This window comes from Equus asinus, chromosome 13 (assembly GCF_041296235.1).
Source record: "Equus asinus isolate D_3611 breed Donkey chromosome 13, EquAss-T2T_v2, whole genome shotgun sequence".
In the NCBI taxonomy this organism is placed as follows: domain Eukaryota; kingdom Metazoa; phylum Chordata; class Mammalia; order Perissodactyla; family Equidae; genus Equus; species Equus asinus.
The window spans coordinates 13,262,781-13,275,232 of record NC_091802.1 but is presented as its reverse complement, the minus strand read 5'-3'; the positions used below and the strand labels follow the sequence as shown (position 1 = coordinate 13,275,232).

General features: G+C 47.0%; 1 long non-coding RNA gene across 1 annotated transcript in view; it reads right to left on the bottom strand.

Annotated features, from left to right (window-relative positions):
• The window catches only part of LOC139039968 (uncharacterized), a 38,874-nt gene extending 27,555 nt beyond the window's left edge, over positions 1-11,319 (bottom strand). Inside the window, exons 1-2 of the long non-coding RNA XR_011493502.1 lie at positions 11,216-11,319; positions 9,784-10,009 (exon numbers count right to left, since the gene is read on the bottom strand). This is a non-coding gene — a long non-coding RNA (uncharacterized lncRNA). The remainder of the gene's footprint in view (positions 1-9,783; positions 10,010-11,215) is intronic.
• Between the last annotated feature and the right edge of the window lie 1,133 nt (positions 11,320-12,452).

The window sequence follows — 12,452 nt, the reverse complement described above, 5'->3', positions numbered from 1 at the left end:
AGCTTCCTTCTGGCTGCTGTAACAAGTTACCATAAACTTAGTGCCTTAAGACTGCACAAATGTATTATTACACAGTTCTGGAGGTCAGAAGTCCCAAATGGATCTTATGGGCTAAAATCAAGGTGTCGGCAGAGCTGCGTTCCCTCGAAGGTTCCAGATTAGAATCTATTTCCTTGACTTTTCCATGTTCTAGAGGCTGTCTGCACACCTTGCCTCGGGGCCACCTTCCTCCTTCTTCAAAGCACGTCACTCAGCCTCTGCCTCCCACGTTACGTCTCCTTTCTGACTCTCCCCCCCTACCTCCCTCTTTCAGCCTCCCTTGTGATTACATTGGGTGCATTTGGATAATCCAGGACAATCTCATCTGGAAATCCTTAACTTAGGTGCATCTAAAATGTCTCTGTTGCCACTTAAGGTAATATATTGGCAAGTTCCAAGGACGAGGACATGGGCATCTTTGCAGGGGGCCATTATTCTGTCCACCGCACTCCTCAGTCCCTCAGTGTGAAGGCTCGCCCATCCCAGCATGCTCAGAACTTGTCTACCGTGGTGGGTGGGTCTGGCTTCTGGATCCTCGCAAGCTGTGCTTCCAACAGGCTGACAGACAGGAAGAAAGACATGTGGCGGAAACTCAAATCAAGAGCCAGAAGGGAAAGACAGCACAGCACTAACACATAAGTGCATGTGTGTGTGTCCATGTGCATGTGTCTACGCACGCCTGCATGTGTCTGTGTGTATACGTGTGTGTGCTTGTTTGTGCATTGCACATACATGTAGGTGTGTGCATGCATGTGTGTGTGTGTCACAGTGGGAGGGGCAGGAAAGCCTGGCCCACGCATAGGTTCACCACCCCATCTCTAGCTCCCAGCCCCCTGTGTATGCTGCCTAAGCCACTTACTGAGTCCACTCTCCTAAGTCTCAGGTCAGCATCTTTCCCCACCCCCAAGTCACTTACCAAATTGGATTAGCTGTGGACGGAGCCCATTAAACAAATGCACCTCCCAGCCTTGATTTACTGGAAGAAAATAAGAGATGTTTTCCTTTCTGGGAAGGTATCGTTCTTCGCGTGCTAACGTGCACAGACCCCCTCCTGCAAGCTTTCCGTGTAACAGTCTCAGTTAGGCCAGGGGGCTCTGCTCCTCAGAATCTTAGAGCATCAGCGCTGAGAAGGGGCGGGGAGTTCATCAGCCCAGAGAGGACCAAGGATGGAGAACCAAGAGCCGGGAGCCTAACTCCAGGGGACCAGGAGTCAGGGGGTGCTTGGAAACCGAGAGTGTCAGAAGCATGACAATTAACATCAACAGGTGACAGGACCTCGGGTGCTGGCCCACCCCATCCCACGCCCAACCAGGAGCTCAAGATGGGACCTCAAGCCCAGGGACCAAGGCGCTGCCCGAGAACTGCAGCCTGAATACATGAAGCGAGCTCAGTGGATAAGGCAGCACGTGCGTGGTTCAGAGAACCAGTTCTGGATTCCAACAAAGCTAGCCTCAACTCCTGGCTCCGTGAACACTCACTAGTTTGGGGATCTCTGGCAAGTCACTTAGCTGCTCTGTTCCTCAGTTTACTCATCCATAAAATGGAAACAAAACCTACGTCTTACAGGTGTTAGAGAAATAAATGTGACACTATGTATAAAGCAATTAGCATAATGCTTGGCCTAGAATTATCATTGTTGTTAATATTGGTGAGATTAAAACATACAAGCAGGACAAGAGTAGCAACCTGGAAGACTAGTAGTGGAGTCCTCAGAGTGACCCTAGAATGGCCTCCACGCCTCCTGCCTAGGTCTGGGGGGTCCTGGGGCCTGAGCTGGGACTGAACCTGAGGTGGGGCTCAAAAGGCCCTCCCTGTGGGGTGCTGAGCCCAGCAGGGCACTCTGCATGTCACCCCTGTGACAGAATGAAAGTCAAGGTCACCCAGGACCAAGACACCCTGTCGGTGACACCAGCAGGGCCTCTCTCTCGGCAAAGCTGGTGAGATCCACCTCCAGGCTGGAACACCCCAGCTCAGTCCAGGCCCCCTGGTGAGGCCTCAGTGGACAGAGGACACTGGCCACTGGACCAGGTGGAGCAGGGAGGGCCGCGTGGCCTTGGGCAGCAGCATTCTGCTCGCTGTACTGCTGCATCCTCATCTGTAAAGGGAGTCGTCGGACTCACTGATCCTTGGGCTCCAGGCGGTTGCAAACACCGGACTCTGCTGTCTGGATAGTTTCAGGAGAGAAGAGGTTTATTAGCGTGGAGACAAAACCGACCCTGTTCCTGCCACCTTTATGAAGAAGGGAGCGTACCATGTCTCCCAAGCAGGAAAAAAGAAACGAAAATAAGAGGACCGCCCTGCCTGGTTCTGGCCCCCAAAACAGATGAAATCTCCAGCCCTTCTCACGGTTGGCTAACTTCATAGCTCAACAAACTTTATCCCGGACTTTTGTGATGCTGGTATCTGAAAACGTGTCACGAGCTTTGAGGATGTTCCAACACATGCGCAGAAGGATGCCTGCTTCCATCGTGAACGTCGGACTTGCTTTCAGCTCGGTGACCTTGGTAAGCTTGCCCTGTGTTTTTTCTTTAAATTCCTGTTGCGTGTTTTTCCTTATGAAGTCTGACTCCCTTGAACTTCTTTACAAGGTAGCTGTTTCTTTTCTCTTCTAAATGCTTTTGTCTGAGTCTTCCTTTCACATTAAGGACTGCACAGAATTACTGAGTGGGGCAGAGAAACAGATTCAAGGTTAAGCTTCCAGAAGGGACATCTAAAATCTGTGTCACAGAGCCGGCCTAAAGCGGAATCACGTGGCTGATGCTGCTGCAGACTGAACGTCAGGATTTCAGGAGACAGTGCTTATGGGAGATGTCCAAGACAGTAAATGCACCCCCGGGGACCACGCCCCAGGGAGAAGGGCAGGTTGGTGACGACACCAAGACCCAGCATGGCCTTAGGCGCCCCATGGATGGGGATTGGAATCTTGTCTCCATGATACGTTACCTCAGATAAGTCACTTAGCCTATCTGAGTCTCAGTTTCCTCTTCTGTAAAATGGGGATAATTGGAACCCACTTCATCGGTGTGTTGTGAGGTGTAAAGGGCCAGGAGCAAAACAGGGCATCAGTTCATGTGACTTTGCTTCCTGTCCCCGAGTCTGTAGGCGCCAACGTGGAGCCAGAGTCCAAGGATGGGTCACCGAACCTGAGAAGGGGCAGGCAGCAAGGGCAAGGAGGGCTTCCACCCGCAGAGGGGACCAGGGCCCTATATGGACCAAAAGAGGTAGAGCTGGGAGCGGCCCCCCTGTTAGCAGTGGAACACAGGGCAGTTGGGGGGAAGGAGGGAGAAGGCCGGGGCTCCAGGTGGAGGCTGAGGTCTTGTTAGCATAACTCATCCCCAGCATCAGGTCTGACAAGCTGACGCAGGACTAATGCTGGGCCCAGGTGGGGAGGCTAGAACTGTGGGATGTCTCTGCCTCAGGTCAGGCTTGATCCTGGTACCCGGGCTCCAGCCAAGCCTTCTGCTGGGTCCCATGCCCTCCTCTGGGGAGAAGAGGGTGTCACAGGGCTGCCACCCATGGTGACATGGTTCCTATGGGGAGGAGGGCACAGCAAAGGCGCGGTGCCCCACATCCCAGTTCCCACTTCTGCCCACGATGGACGGGGATGTGACTGCTTCCAAACCTGGCCACCTTCATTATCACTATTCCTGCTCCGCAGAGATCAGAGGCCCTACCTGACTCTGAAAACAGACGACCTTGGCTGTGGCTAGGGAAAGAAGCCAAGCCGCATTTTAGTTCCAACCCCAGCGTGCATCACCACCCCCTCTCTTGGTGACCACACTCTGGTTCACCCTCTCCTCACAGCGGGCCACCTCCCCTCCCACTCAGCAGAGGGTAGGTCTGATGGATGAGAGACATCACCAGGCACAACGTGGACCGACGAGCATCCTGTGCCCTAAGCCCTGGCTGGCCCATGACCTGAGGCCTCTGAAAAGGAAAAGTCACCAACACGGCCACTGAATGGCTGCAAACTCTGAGCCTGCACCACTCTTTCCAGTCGCAAGTCCCTGGTCTCGGAAGAGCAGCCTCATCTTCCAGGCCTGGAATTCAGAATATCAGAGTGCCCTACTCTATGGGCTTACAAAGCACATCCATATTCCCAATCCTGTTAAAACCTCACAACAACCCTGACAAGTAGACAGAGAGATCATTATCTTACTCATTGCACAAACAGGGCAGCTGATGCTCAGAGAGGCCAAGGGACATGTACAAGGTCACACAGCCAGTAAGTGGCAGCAGTGAGATGAAATCCCAGGTCTTCCAGCCTCAAGGAACAAGCTTTCTCTTCTCTGCCTCAGCTGCATCTTTCAGGGAATGAGCTCCCCATCAGTCAGACGGACGAACTGAAGCTGTGGAGGGGCCTTCCCGGGAGGTTGTCTCTACAAGACTTCCCAAAGTCCTGGCTCAAGGCGTACACAGACCTGTCATGAGTTCTCTTGAAAAGAAATCATGCTCAGTTCTTTGGGCAACATCAACTGCAGACCTACAAACATTAGCCAATTCTCCTTCCTCATCACAAGGAGATAAAAACACCAAAAACGGGGCAAAGGCCATTTTCAGTTCTTCCTCGACTTAAGCAGCAGAAAGAGCACCCTGCTCAGTCCCAAGCCTTTGAGTCGAGTCCCGGTTCTGCCACTTACGTCGTGTGGCTCCAGGTAAAGCAGCCCAGCTCCTGGCCTCCGTGACTGGTCTTTAAAATGGGCATGAGGCCGCCACCACCTCATCTCAACACACCTCCAGCTCCTGCTTCAGTCCCGGGCGTTAAGAGTCTCGCCTTCTCCACCAGCCCCTCCTGGAAAGAAGAAGGCCCCCCTGGGATCCTCTCCCTGGCCGTCCTGAGCCCCCAGCCTGCAGCTCCCTGGCCAGCTCAAGCCAGTTTACCAGGAGCCAAACAAGGAGCTCAGCTCAATGAAAGCATCAGCCCAAGCAATTGTCTGACCAAATTGACTTGTCAGTCACCTGCCCAGACAGGGCCTGGGAGAACGACCTGATCTCCACGCAGGAAAGGATGATTTGTAAGCTTTGAGGCTGGAGGAAAAACACCCAGAAAAGGCCTAACACGTGGAGGATGACTCAGTCTGGGTTTCTGTAGCAATCCCGGGAGAAACAGGAGGAGCACTTGCCTGGATAATTCAGAGACGGCAGCAGGCAGTCATCTTGTTCTACCACAGGCCCTGCCCCACATCGCTCGGTAACAAATCCCCTCTCCAAAGCCGCCAAACTACCCGTCCAGACCCCCAGACCCTGAATCCAAACTAACATCCCATGTGGAAACCCTCGCACCCTCTCTCCAGGGTCTACGATGGTTTGGGGGAGGAGTCCTAAAATCTTTTCATATAATACATGGAAAATACATATAACCACCTCATCAAGTCACCATTCTTCTCTAAACCTCAAGTCATTAAAATAAGAATAAAAATAGTTCTTCTGTAAGGCGTTGTGAGAGTGTAGATATATATATATATAGCAATGTTTAATAAATGTGAACATAATTATTTTTCCTCAAATTTGCACAGCATCTCACAGTTTGCAAAGAGCTTCACCTCCATTATCTCATAGAAATCTTGCAACAATCCTGTGAAGTTTTCAGAACCATCAGCGCCCCCACTGGGCTGACAAAGGGACTGGGGCTCAGAGCGGGGTCATTTCCCCAAGGTCCTCCCGCTAACAGCATGGGCGGGGCTTAAACCAATGACTGGCACTCTCAGACAAGTGGTCTTTCCAAATTATCATTTAGAAGTTGAGGAAATAATTAATTCTGAAGGACTAAGCATGAAAATCTTATTAAGGAGACTGGAAGAGATACATAGAGAAAGCGGTATGTTTGACGGAGGACGGGCACAGATATGACCAAGGGCAGGTGCAGCCCACCAGAAGCCCTCCCTTACAGCCTCCGCTGGGCTGAACCCAGAGGAGCAGAAGCCCGTGGGGAAGGCAGACAACAAAGACAACAAACATTACACTAAGAAAGACACTAAAAACAACTGGCTACTTTTATGGAGCTTTGCTCTCTGTCAGACTCTGTACAGAGCATTAACACTGGAAAATCCCACGTAATCGTCAAGACAACCGTATGAGCCAGGTGCTTCTATCAGTTAGGATGCTTTAGGTCACAAGTAGCAATATTTTGTAAAAAACTAAAAATGGCTTAAACACTAAAGGAGCCTACCAGTCAAGATGGCTCAAAGTCCGTGCTTTGAGCTCTCCCTCTGATTCCAACGCATGGCACTCATAGATAAAATATCAATAGCGAGAACTAAAAAAATATAGCCACTTGCAAAAGCAAGATAAATCTCTTTCTGGACTAGATCTGGTAGAGAAGAACAAAGAGAAAAGGCTGGCTGAGTTGCAGGTCTGCTGGGACTGAGGCCAAGAGGCAGGTAGAGGTGGCTGGAGCTCTGTCCTGTGGGGTAAAAGGGACTAAAAACGCCACACACGAGGTGGGGATTCTGATCCAGACTCGCTGGCCCCGGCCTGGGGCTTCCCTGCGATGTTCCCCGGCCCAGGGCTGGGGTTTGTATGAATCTCTGTGACTAGGAAGGTGGGAGAAGCGGATGCAGTCTTCCAGCCAGGACCTGGGCAAACCAGCCAGGCTCTTGCATCTGCATCCTCCTCTATCTCCTCAGAGAACTGAAGCCTTAACCACCCAGATGAGACCAGGACCTTGGATGGGGGCCTCAGTGACTGGGTTAGAGATGGCTTCAAAAGGTGAGTGTGGCGTAGGAAGAATGGAGGGGCTTCCCGTTCAAGACAGTCCTACAAAGCTGAGTTGTAAAACACGTGGGGAAGTCTGACCCTAAGAAAGACAGCCAACGAAACCAACACTCGGCAGGCGAATTCACCCCAGACCAACGTGGAATAACAGAGCAACCAGGAAATAATTGTTCTGATGATTTAGGATCCACAACAGATAAAGGAGGAAATCATGTGAATAATAACAATAAGAAACTGTGAAACAAAAGCCAATGAAGTGAAATAAGCCATGGGTATTTAAAAAAGAAGAAGAAGAAAAATCCATTAGAAATGCCAGACACAAAACAGATAGGCATTTAATTTAAAATTTTTTTCAATAAAAGGAATAAATACTAGAGGATAAAATCAAAGAGAGAATGAATACTTTGGATGATGTGCTGTTATAATCACTCAGAACACAACTCAAAGAAATAAAAAAATAAAAATATGAAAGAACTGTTAAAAAAAAAAAAAAAGACTCTGGCTCAAACACATATCTAACGGGAGTTCCAGAAGAAGAGAATAGGGGCGTTGTGAGGAAGCAACTTTCAAAGACATAAGGGCTGAGGATTTTCCAGAAGTGAAGAAAAATGTGGGTTCTCAAATTAAACATGTATACTTGGGGCTGCATAGAATAAATTTTTGAAAACCACATCTCATTATATTCTGTAGTGAAACCGAAGAAATCAAGCATAAAGAAAAAGTTATTTTAAAAACTATCAGATTAAAAAAAGGAGATAGATTATCTACAAAAATAAAACAATATAATGACTTCAGGCTTCTCATGACCACAATAGAGGATAGAAAGCAATGGAGTTACGTCTTCAAAGGGCTGAGCGAAAATAGCAGGTAGTCTAGACTTACATCCCCAGCTAAACTATCACTCAAGGCTCCAAGTGAAATCAAGACATTTCAAACATAAAAGATGAAGTGTTTACCACCCAGGGACCCTAACTGAGAGAAGTTGCAGAGATTGTACTCTAGCAAGAAGAAAAGTCAAATCAAAGATGAACCTGGAAATTGGTAAAATATGTTCATAGATTTAATTAATTGCTAAATAATGCTATTTTAATTACAATATAATTACTAAATAATAATAATAATGTCTAGACCAAAAGATATGGGGATTCTGTGGTACACTAGCATCTTATCTGAAGGAGAATAGAAATAATGAATAAGCTTTGACTTTATTAAAAAGTTAATAGTAATATAGAAATGCTAAAAATATAAAAGTCATTGTTAAAAGAATAGTAGTAAAATTCATAGTTGCCAAGTCAGCAGGAATAGGAAGAAATGGAAAAAGAGAACTTTATCAACTTAACAACAGCTTAAAAATAGAAAAATAGAAATGAAGAAAAACACAAAATAAGATGGTAGGCATAAATATACTTGTAATTACGAAAAAAGTGTCAATAGGTGAAACTCATCTGTTAAAGAACAGACTATCAGACAATCTAACTCCGTGTTGCTTACATGCGACAGAGAACATTTGAAATAAAGAAACAAAAAAACCACACCAGGCAAATACTAAAGGACTGCTATAGAGCAAAACTAACGTGAGAGGAATTTGAGGCAATAAGAGAAACAAAGAGGGACAATGCATATTGATAAAAAGAACACACTCCGCCAAAGAGTTATAACAATCGTGAACTTATCTGCATCGAAATATCCTGTCTCAAAATATATAATGTAAAAACTGGAAGACTCACCAGGAGATATTGACAAATATCCAATCACAGAAGAGGAGTCATCTCCCCAGGAGTAAAGGTGTAGATTCTTTGAATGACACGACTAAAAGTTTGATCTAATAGATAAATCTGGAAACCTGCTCCCAATAAGCATGGAATATTAATTCTTTTCAGGCACACAAAGCACATTATAAAAATTGACTATGGATGAGGTCACAAAGATAGTATTGACAAATTGGAAAGAATCCACGTCACACAGACTATCTTCTCCAAGCAACGCAATTATATTAGAATTCAACAATGAAAGTAGTTCTAAAATGCGCTTGAAAAAGAAAAAATGTGCTCCCGGATAAAATGGATTAAGAAGAAAGTCACAACAGAAATGTATGAAATATTTAGAAGCAAATGACAGTACTTCATGTAAAATTTGTGAGACCCGATTAAAGTCGTACCTAGAGGAAAACCAGAGGAAAAATGTAGCCGTCAATGTATTTCTTAAAAACCAAGAAAGATTAAAAGTAAATGAGTTCCTGTGTCACTCAAGAAGCTAGGGAAAGAAAATCCGTGCAGAATAAAAGAAATAATATGACAGCAGAAATTAATGAAGTGGAGAAAGCACTAGAGATGATTAAACCAAAACTCAACTCTTTAGAAGATTAACAAAGGAGACAAACTTCAAACCAGGAAAAAAGATAGAATGAAGACCTGAAATCTTAATTGAAAAAAAAAAACTAAGAACAACTTTGAAATAGTGAGGACATGGACAATTTTCTGTAAAGAGCATAAATTATGAAAATTGCCTGAAAAAGAAATACAAACTTGAATAAACTAATAATGTTTTAAAAATATAATAAGTAGTCAAAACTCTCCCTCTTCCCAAAGTCAGCAAGCCTAGCGACAAAAGCAGGTTTTAGAAAACCCACAGGAGACAGGTGATTCCTATTTTATACAAGCTGTTAAAGAGAATTGGAGGATGGGGGAATTGACCATCTCATTTTCTGAGGCTGTGTGATCTTGCTGTCAAAACTGGACAAGGACAGGATTAAAAAGAAAATTATACTTCAAATGTGTTAGTTAATAAGGATATAAAATCCTAAATAAAATAGGGACAAATCCATTCCAGCAGTAAATCAAATATAATACGACAGAATAGAGCTTAATCCAGGAGCACAACAGTAGCTCCATTTTAGGAAATCAGTTGATGTAATTCAACATATTAACAGATTAAGAAAATATTATATGATCATATCAAAAGATGTACTAAAAAGCATTCAATACCATTCAACATTCATGCATGATTTTAAAGATTGACACCTGAGCTAACCTCTGTTGCCAATCTTTTTTTTTCTTCTTCTTCTTCTCCCCAAAGCTCTCCAGTGCATAGTTGCAAATTCTAGTTGTAGGTCCTTCTGGTTGTGCTATGTGGGATGCTGCCTCAGCAGGACCTGATGAGCGGTGCCATGTCCACGCCCAGGATCCGAACCGGCGAAACCCTGGACCACCAAAGCGGAGTGCATGGAATTAACCACTCGATCACGGGGCTGGCCTCACTGTGCATGATTTTAAAAAAGGAAGGAAACTCTTAGCAAAACACAAATGGGATGTAATTTCCACAACTGAATAAGTGTACATACGAAAAACTTCTAGTAAACGTTCTACTTATTGATGAAATTTCAGGTTCCTTCCCAATCAAATCAGGAAAAAGACAAGAGTGGCTGCTGTTGGCAGCTGTATTGAGAACTGTACTGGAAGTCTAGCTACTGCAAGAGAGGGAGAGAGAGAGATGACTGGAAAGGAAGCTATGAGTATAAATTTGTCATTATTTTCAAATGATGTGCTTATCCGCATAGCAAAATGCTCCATGGATGCTCCTTGAGTGAGCAAAGGAATGAGCGAGTGAAACGCGGTCTGGTTCCACTGGATCAGGGAGACACACACACAGGAGAAGGTGACAGTTCCTTGGAGACTCAGAGCTGTGGGAGGCCAGCTGACCGTTCATTAGACCACACAGCTGACGTGCCCCTCAGACGTCAGGAAAAGCCTATTGCTCCTGTCTTGATTTAAAACGCTGATATTTTTTCATCATGGATATTTTACATTAATTTGAGTTTTCAAATATTGCGCTAAAATATCATTTGTCTTGGTTACTGAGTTTTTGGGGGCCCCCTTAAATGTTGCAAGTGCCTCTCTCCTCACCCTGGTCCCTTCCGCCCCTCGGAGGCTGACGCGTCCTCCGTACATTGATGCCGTCGGCCCCAAAGAGTGGATATCAAGCCTCAGGGCTAAAAGGCACCTGATCTATTAAGGGATCCTCTGCTTCAGGCTTCCCATGCACATGTCACTGCTGTGGTTCAGTCAGACATGACAAGGGAGGCTGACAGCCTTCCTGTCTGAGTCTGAGGGGGTGGGAGGCGGAGCTGTGCCTGGGAGCCGTCTTCACGCCAAATGCAGGAGGCTGGATTCTCTCCACAGCTGGAGCGGGTCCTGTTCGCTCTTGAGCTGAGCAGCCCTCTGGCTGCCTATGCTCGGAAAGCCCAGCCCTCTGCCAGGGACACAGCCCACAGGGCTACTGTCCTACCACCTTCTGAAAACCCCACGCTCACACAGACCCACAGAATCCCCGACTCTCCTACTTCCTTCCAATCTCAGCCCCGGGGAACTGACGTTCGTGGAGCCCCCATTCATGCTAAATAGGCAGGCAAGACGTCTTTGAGGTTAGGAGAAGCCTCAGTTCAAATGCCAGCGCTGCCACTTACCGTGTGACCTTGGGAACATTACGCTGAACATTTCTGTGCTTCCGTTTCCTCATCTGTGACAAGGAGATCAGAACACCTGCTTCTGGGTTGTGAAAGGATTAAATGGAGATGATGCCCATAGAGTGGTTGGCATGGTGCCTGCCACATGCTGTATTCTCTGCGAATGGTGGCTATTGCCATGGACAAAAAACAGTAATAAACAAAGACACAAGCCATACCATGTGGGAAGGAGACAAAACGGGCAATTGTTTTGCTATGAACAGGAAGGTTTTATGGAGGAGGCAGTGCTGGAACTGGATCTGGGAAAGTGAGAGGACCTCGGTAGGCAGAGAGGGACGGAAAGAACATTCTAGGCTGAGGGAGCACATAAGTGTGTTAGACCTTAGAGAGCAGGGTGGAGTTGGGGGAGCCCAGGAAAGTGGAGCGATGTGGTTAGTCAGGTGGTTAGACAGGTGGCTGAGGGTAAAGTAAAGGGCCGTTGCCATTTCTGGAGGAGTATAGCGCAGTAAGACAACCTGGTGGCCATTTGGAGGGCTGTCTGGATGGGGAAGCCTAGAGGCCACTACCGCTCTCTGCCTCCCACCCACATCTCTCTCCCTCCCTAGGCTGTGAGCTCCTCAAAGCAGGGACTGGTCCGAACCATCTCATGGTCCCCAGGGCCTAACATGTGGCCTGGCTGGGTGTTCAGCAAATGAACGGATTGTGGCGTCCAGAGGCCCGCAGGTCCTCCCTCCTCATCCCTCTCCCCCCACAAGGATGAATCTGGGTCAAATGCAAGAAGGAAGAAAGTTCAGTGTCTGAGGGGAAAAGGTGTGAGCTGGCTAATTAGATTTCAGGACGGTGAACTGACTTTTCCAGGGGCAGGATTTTCAATGGATTGAAAGCTTCTCTTTCCTGTTGGCCAACTTGCTCCTGTTCTTTAAACCCTGCTCCCACACCGCAGCGTGATGGTTAATTTCCTGTGTCAACCTGACTGGTCCATGGGGCTCCCAGCTGTTTGGTCAAATGTTCTTCTGGGTATCTCCGTAAGGGTTTCCCTGCATGAGATGAACATTTACATCAGTAGCCTGAGTCAAGCAGCTTACCCTCCCCAGTGTGGGTGGGCCTCATCCCATCGGTTGGGCCTGAATAGAACAAAAAGACTGAGGCTTCCCTGAGTGAGAAAGAATTCCTCCTGCCTGACTGCCTTCGAACTGGGGATTTTTCCTGACTTGAGCCGAAACATCGGCTTTTCCTG